The 8,173-nt window shown below is 21.3% G+C and overlaps 1 protein-coding gene and 1 long non-coding RNA gene across 2 annotated transcripts in view; one reads left to right on the forward strand and one right to left on the reverse strand.

Moving 5' to 3' along the window:
* MYPT-75D (Myosin phosphatase targeting subunit 75D) overlaps positions 1 to 8,173 on the forward strand; it is a gene marked incomplete in the record, with an annotated part of 265,876 nt that overhangs the window by 35,463 nt on the left and 222,240 nt on the right.
* Positions 1,333 to 8,173, reverse strand: part of LOC142236329 (uncharacterized) — a 7,402-nt gene continuing 561 nt past the window's right edge. The window contains exon 2 of the long non-coding RNA XR_012721987.1: positions 1,333 to 1,782. This is a non-coding gene — a long non-coding RNA (uncharacterized LOC142236329). The remainder of the gene's footprint in view (positions 1,783 to 8,173) is intronic.

Below are 8,173 nucleotides of genomic sequence, written 5' to 3' on the forward strand. Positions count from 1 at the left end.
CAATTTTTTTCAAATTTTCAATTTTTTTTATAATTTTCAATTTAATTTCAAAGTTTCCATTATTTTCAAAATATTTATCTTTTCAAAATGTTAATTTTTCCAAAATTTAATTTTCTCAAAATTTTCATTTTTTCAAACTTTAAAAAATTTTCACTTTTTGAAACTATTTTAAATTACAAAAAAAAAAGAAAAATTTTTTGAATTGAAAATATCGAAATAATTGAATATTTTGAAAAAAAAAACACAATTTTGTTTCAAAATAGTAAATTTTTTCGAAGTTAGTTAATTTTTCCAAAAATTTAAATTTTTTCCAAAAATTGTATTTTTTGTTTTAAATTTTTTTAAATAAACCTTAAAATTTTGTCGTCATTAAGTTTTTTCCGTATTTCAAAATTAAATTTATTTCCCAAAATTTTATTGTTTTCAAAATTTTTTTCACAATTTACCATTTTTTTTAATTTTATTTGTTTCCAAAATTATAAATTTTTTTCAAAGTTTTTTTATTTATTTTTTTTTTCAATTTTTTTTAAATCTTCCTTTTTCTTTAGTTTTTTTTCAAACTTAAATTTTAGAAACCATTTTAAATTATAAAAATATGTAAAATTTTTTGAATTGAAAATTTTGAAAAAATGACTTTATTGAAAAATATTAATTTTTTAAAAGTTTTAATTTTTTTTCTTCAAAATATTCAATTTTTTCAAAATTTTACTTTTTTATAATTTAAAATTATTTCAAAAATTAAAACAAGACGAGTTAGTTGCATTATTTCGATTTTTAACGTTTTAAAATTTGAAAAAAATTGATTTTCAATTTTAAATTCGATTTATCGAAAAGTTGATTTTGCCATTTTTTTGTTCAAATTATTTTTTTTTTATTTATTTGTTGTTTTTTCAAAAATCAAATTTTTAATGATTTCAAGTTTTTTCCACATTTTCTAGTTTTTTTTTTAAACTTCCAATTTATTCAAAATTGATTATTTCCAAATTTTAATTCGTTAATTAAAAATTCTCAAATTTTTCAATTCACAATTTTTTTAATTTTCAAAAACTTGTTTGGTAAATATTCGATTCGAAAAGTAGATTCTTGTTTTCCATATTTTCATAATTTTAATTTCTTTTTTTCCAAAATTTCTAATATTTCACATTGCCAATTTTTCCAAAATTTCTAATTTTTCAATATGTAATTTTTTTTCGATTTTTTTTTTCAAATTTATTGTGTTTTTTAACATTTTCATTTTTTCAAAATTTAAAACTTTTTTAACTTTTTCAAAATTTAAATTTGTTTCAAAATTCTCTATTTTTCCAAATTTGTTAAAATCAGTTTTTTCAAAACTTTTAATTTTTTTCCCAAATTTTATTTTCTTTTCAAATATTCTATTTTGTTATAATTTAAAAATTTTCAATTTGCTTTATATAGTTTAAAGCATTTTCAAATGTTAAAGAATTCGCAAAATCGATTATGGCCTCGTTTTATTCCTACTGACGACGACATCTCTAATTTGAACATCTATGCTCGATTTAATTTTCCATCTTCTTTGGCACTTCACTCTCTAACTATTGTGAGGCATTAATCCTCCCCTAACGAAATGTTTTGTTTTCTCTACTTGTCTGATGTTATGGTTGAAAGTTTATTTTATCTGCCATTCAAAACACTCATAACATGAATTGATTGCCACAGTTGCAGATGAAGTTCTCTGCAAAAGAAATCCAGATACGGTTGGGGTTCGCACAGAAAAACATCTACGATGGAAAATGCCAAACATCCACATAATGTTCTTAGAATCTAAGTAAAGAAAAAAAAAGAAACAGAAAAAAATATGTATTAAAACAATTGTAAAGTGACTTGGCCAAGAGAATTGTGTGATGGGGAAAGGGGCGAGACAAAGGGAGAAACTAAGAGGAAAGTATGAATAAATGAAAGACATACTGACTTAAATCACCTGCTTTTCCCATTTAAGAATACATAAAACGGAACGCACCATGAAAAAGAAAACAACTCAAATTTGAGCTAACATGGCAATATTTATACGAATTGAAAGCAGGAAGTGAAATAGAAAACTTTCATCCAAAATTTTGCTAAAGATAAAAAGACTAGATCTTTAATTTGATACTGATACAGTATAATATCAGCCTCTCAGTTAAATTTATTTTAACAGGACTTCGATACAATCAACAAAATTTTCAAATTTTGTCAATCCTTAAAATTTTTCAAAATTTAAAATTTTTTAAAAAGTTTAATTTTTTTTAAAAAGGAAATTTAAATTTTTTTTTAGAAATTTTCACAAATTTTATTTAAAAAAAAATTATATAACATTCCCACATAAGCTTTAAAAAATTAATTTTGAAAAATATAGAAAATAGAAAAAAACTGATAAAAATGAAAATTGGAAAAAAATGAATTTTGGAAAATTCTATATAAAAAAAATTAATTTTAATTAAATTAAAATTTTGAAAAATTTTTAAATTAGTCCACATTTAAATATATACATTTTTTTTAAATAATAGGGAGAATCAATACATTTCTTTTTCACCGTGTAGAAAAATATATAGAACAATGAACCGCTCTAAATGTTTACGAAATGCCAATTTAAGTTAATAGGATTACCTCTTAAGTGGTAATAAGTAAATAGTGAGACGTTGTCCCATCCCATTACCCACTATCGTTCTCGTTTTTGTTAACACCAAACAAAGAGTAGCGTAATAGTTTTTGGACTTATTCTCTGCGACGTCAACCAGATAACAGTTGAAGCATTAAATCCGACAACTAAGGGTGCGACACAAAGCTAAGAGCATTGCATGAATGACACGCAGTTCCGTGTTTAAAAAATCACAGGCGTATCGAAGAAGTCAGAGAGCAGGGCCTTTTTATAGATATTGAGTTTGAGATTAGTTTATTTCATAGAAAAATTGTATTTCTATAGAAAATTTTGTCAAAATTATTTTTTTTATAGAAAACTGTGTCAATTTTTTTTGTCTACAGAAAATTTCAACAAAATTTTATTTCTATAGAAAATTTTGTCAAAATTTTTTTTTATAGAAAACTTTGTCAAATTTTTTTTTGTCTACAGAAAATTTCAACAAAATTTTATTTGTATAGAAAATTTTGTCAAAATTCTATTATTTCTATAGAAAATTTTGGCCTCAAACTAAACGGTACATACTTTAATTTTCTACACAAATAAAATATTGAAAAAATTTTCTAAAGAAACAAGAAATAAAATTTTGATTATTTAAAGAAATACAATTTTGACAAGATTTTCAATAGAAATCAAATTTTGACAAAATTTTCAACAGAAATGAGATTTTGAGAAAATTTTCTGTAGAAATAAAATTTTCAAAACATTCTCTAAAAAAAAAAATAAAATTTTGACAAAATTTTCTGCAGACATAAAATTTTAAGAAAATTTTCTACATAAACAAAAGTTTGACAAAATTTATTATAGAAATAAAATTTAGAGAAAATTTTCTATAGAAATAAAATTTTTACAAAATTTTCTATAGAAATAAAATTTTGAGAAAATTTTCTATAGGAATAACATTTTTATAAAATTTTCTATAGAAATAAAATTTAGAGAAAATTTTCTATAGAAATAAAATTTTTATAAAATTTTCTATAGAAATAAAATTTTGAGAAAATTTTCTATAGAAATAAAATTTAGAGAAAATTTTCTATAGAAATAAAAAGTTGACAAAATTTTCTATAGAAATAAAAGTTTGACAATATTTTCTATAGAAATAAAATTTAGAGAAAATTTTCTGCAGAAATAAAATTTTAAGAAAATTTTCTACATAAACAAAAGTTTGACAAAATTTATTATAGAAATAAAATTTAGAGAAAATTTTCTATAGAAATAAAATTTTTACAAAATTTTCTATAGAAATAAAAAGTTGACAAAATTTTCTATACAAATAAGAAGTTGACAAAATTTTCTATGGAAACAAAATTGTTGACAAAATTTTCTAAAGAAATAAAATTTAGAGAAAATTTTCTAAAGAAATAAAATTTTGAGAAAATGTTCTATAGATATATAATTTAGAGAAAATGTTCTATAGAAATATAATTTTGAGAAAATTTTCTATAGAAATAAACTTTGAAGAAAATTTTCCATAGAAATAAAATTTTGAGAAAATTTTCGAAAGAAGTAAAATTTTGAGAACATTTTCTATAGAAATAAACTGTTGACAAAATCTTCTATAGAAATAAAATATTGACAAAATTTTCTATATAGAAATAAAATTTTGACAAAATTTTCTATATAAAAATAATATTTTGACAAAATTTTCTATAAAAATAAAATTTTGACAAAATTTTCTATAGAAATAAAATTTTGACAAAATTTTCTATAGAAATAAAATTTTTACAAAATTTTCTATAGAAATAAAAAGTTGACAAAATTTTCTATACAAATAAGAAGTTGACAAAATTTTCTATGGAAACAAAATTGTTGACAAAATTTTCTATAGAAATAAACTTTTGACAAAATTTTCTATAGAAATAACATTTTTATACAATTTTCTATAGAAATAAAATTTAGAGAAAAATTTCTATAGAAATAAAATTTAGAGAAAAATTTCTATAGAAATAAAATTTAGAGAAAATTTTCTATAGAAATAAAATTTAGAGAAAATTTTCTATAGAAAAAAAAGTTGACAAAATTTTCTATGGAAATAAAAGTTGACAATATTTTCTATAGAAATAAAATTTTGACAAAATTTTCTGCAGAAATAAAATTTTAAGAAAATTTTCTACATAAACAAAAGTTTGACTAAATTTATTATAGAAATAAAATTTAGAGAAAATTTTCTATAGAAATAAAATTTTTACAAAATTTTCTATAGAAATAAAAAGTTGACAAAATTTTCTATACAAATAAGAAGTTGACAAAATTTTCTATGGAAACAAAATTGTTGACAAAATTTTCTATAGAAATAAAATTTTGACAAAATTTTCTAAAGAAATAAAATTTAGAGAAAATGTTCTATAGATAAATAATTTAGAGAAAATGTTCTATAGAAATATAATTTTGAGAAAATGTTCTACAGATATAACATTTTGAGAAAATTTTCTATAGAAATAAAATTTTGAGAATAATTTCTAAAGAAATAAAATTTTGAGAACATTTTCTAAAGAAATAAAATGTTGACAAAATCTTCTATAGAGATAAAATTTTAAGAAAATTTTCTATAGAAATAAACTTTGAAGAACATTTTCCATAGAAATAAAATTTTGAGAAAATTTTCGAAAGAAGTAAAATTTTGAGAACATTTTCTATAGAAATAAACTGTTGATAAAATCTTCTATAGAGATAAAATTTTAAGAAAATTTTCTACAGAACTAAAATTTTGACAAAAAATTTGGCAAAATATTCTATTAAAAAAATGGCAAAATTTTCTATATAAATAAAATTGTGAAAAAAAGTGTCTATCGATATAAAATGTTGAAAAAAATTTCTATAGAAATAAAATTTTGTCAAAACTTTGCTATAGATATAAATTTTTGACAACATTTTGGTATAGAAATAAAATTTTGACAAAATTTTGAGAAAAATTTCTAAAGAAATAACATTTTGAGAAATTTTTCTAAGGGAATAAAATTTTAAGAAAATTTTGTGTAGAAATAAAATTTTGAGAAAATAAAATTATGTGTGTGAAGATAAATTTTAAAATGTAACTTTAACAGAGCAATTTTAACAGGTTAACAGAGCTATGTTAACGGTTAACAGAGCTCTTTTATGTAAAAAAATAGCACATTTGAATTTAATTTTAGATTAAAACTTAAAAAAAAATGGCGTAGTATGTGCATTACAATTAAAAACAAGTATATACGGCCGTAAGTTCGGCCAGGCCGAATCTTATGTACCCTCCACCATGGATTGCTTAGAAACTTCTGCTAAAGACTGTCATCCACAATCGAATTACTTGCGGTTGCGTTAACACTTGACGATGGCAAGGTATCTTAAAAAAATCCTTAACACCGTCTTCTAAATTGTAAGTTAGTCCATACGTGGGATATCTTAAACAAACAAAAAAGATCGATTAAAGTCGTATATAATTCAGTTCGATAAAATTTTCTATAGAAATAAAATTTTGACACAATTTTCTATAGAAATAAAATTTTGACAAAATTTTCTATAGAAATAAAATTTTGACAAAATTTTCTATAGAAATAAAATTTTAACAAAATTTTCTATAGAAATAAAATTTTGACAAAATTTTCTATAGAAATAAAATTTTGAAAACATTTTCTACAGAAATAAAATGTTGTCAAAACTTTCTATAGTAATAAAATTTTGAAAAACTTTCTATAGTAATAAAATTTTGACAAAATTTTGTAAAGAAATAAAATTTTGGTAGATTATTTTTGGCGATATGGACCAATTTTTGTGTGATTGGCCATTGGCTATATACATATACCTATAGACCGATATGGACCAATTTTTGTATGGCTGGTTAGCGGCCATACACTAGCGAAATGTAGCAAATTTCAACCGAATCGGATGAATTTTGCTCCTCCAAGAGGTTCCGGAGGTCAAATCTGGGGATCGATTTATATGGGGGCTATATATAATTATGGACCGATATGGACCAATTTTTGCATGGTTGTTAGATACCATATACTAACTCCACGTACCAAATTTCAACCGAATCAGATGAATTTTGCTTCTCCAAGAGGCTCCGGAGGTCAAATCTGGGGATCGGTTTATATGGGGGCTATATGTAATAACAGACCTATATGGACCAATTTTTGCATGGTTGTTAGAGATCATATACTGACACCACGTACCAAATTTCAACTACTTCGGATGAATTTTGCTCCTCTAAGAGGCTCCGGAGGTCAAATCTGGGGATCGGTTTATATGGGGGCTATATATAATTATGGACCGATATGGACCAACTTTTTCATGGTTGTTATAGACCATATACTAGGTTAGGTTAGGCTAGGTTAGGTTAGGTTAGGTTAGGTTAGGTGGCAGCCCGATGTATCAGGTTCACTTAGACTATTCAGTCCATTGTGATACCACATTGGTGAACTTCTCCCTTATCACTGAGTGCTGCCCGATTCCATGTTAAGCTCAATGACAAGGGACCTCCTTTTTATAGCCGAGTCCAAACGGCGTTCCACATTGCAGTGAAACCATTTAGAGAAGTTTTGAGACCCTCAGAAATGTCACCAGCATTACTGAGGTGGAATCCACCGCTGAAAAACTTTTTGGTGTTCGGTGGAAGCAGGAATCGAACCCACGACCTTGTGTATGCAAGGCGGGCTTGCTAACCATTGCACCATGGTGGATCCCTAGACCATATACTAACACCACATACCAAATTTCAACCGGATCGGATGAATTTTGCTCCTTCAAGAGGCTGCGAAGGTCATATCTGGGGGATCGGTTTATATGGGGGCTATATATATATAAATAAATATATATATATATATATATATATATATATATATATATATATATATATATATATTATATATATATATATATATATATATATATATATATATATATATATATATATATATATATATATATATATATATATATATATATATATATATATATATATATATATATATATATATATATATATATAAATATATCTATAAATATATATATATATATATATATATATATATATATATATATATATATATATATATATATATATATATATATATATATATATATATATATATATATATATATATATATATATATATATATATATATATATATATATATATATATATATATATATATATATATATATATATATTTATAGATATATTTATATATATATATATATATATATATATATATATATATATATATATATATATATATATATATATATATATATATATATATATATTTATAGATATATTTATATATATATATATATATATATATATATATATATATATATATATATATATATATATATATATATATATATATATATATATATATATATATATATATATATATATATATATATATATATATATATATATATATATATATATATATATATATATATATATATATATATATATATATATATATATATATATATATATATATATATATATATATATATATATATATATATATATATATATATATATATATATATATATATATATATATATATATATATATATATAT

The sequence above is a fragment of the Haematobia irritans genome, chromosome 4 (genome assembly GCF_050003625.1).
Source record: "Haematobia irritans isolate KBUSLIRL chromosome 4, ASM5000362v1, whole genome shotgun sequence".
NCBI lineage: Eukaryota > Metazoa > Arthropoda > Insecta > Diptera > Muscidae > Haematobia > Haematobia irritans.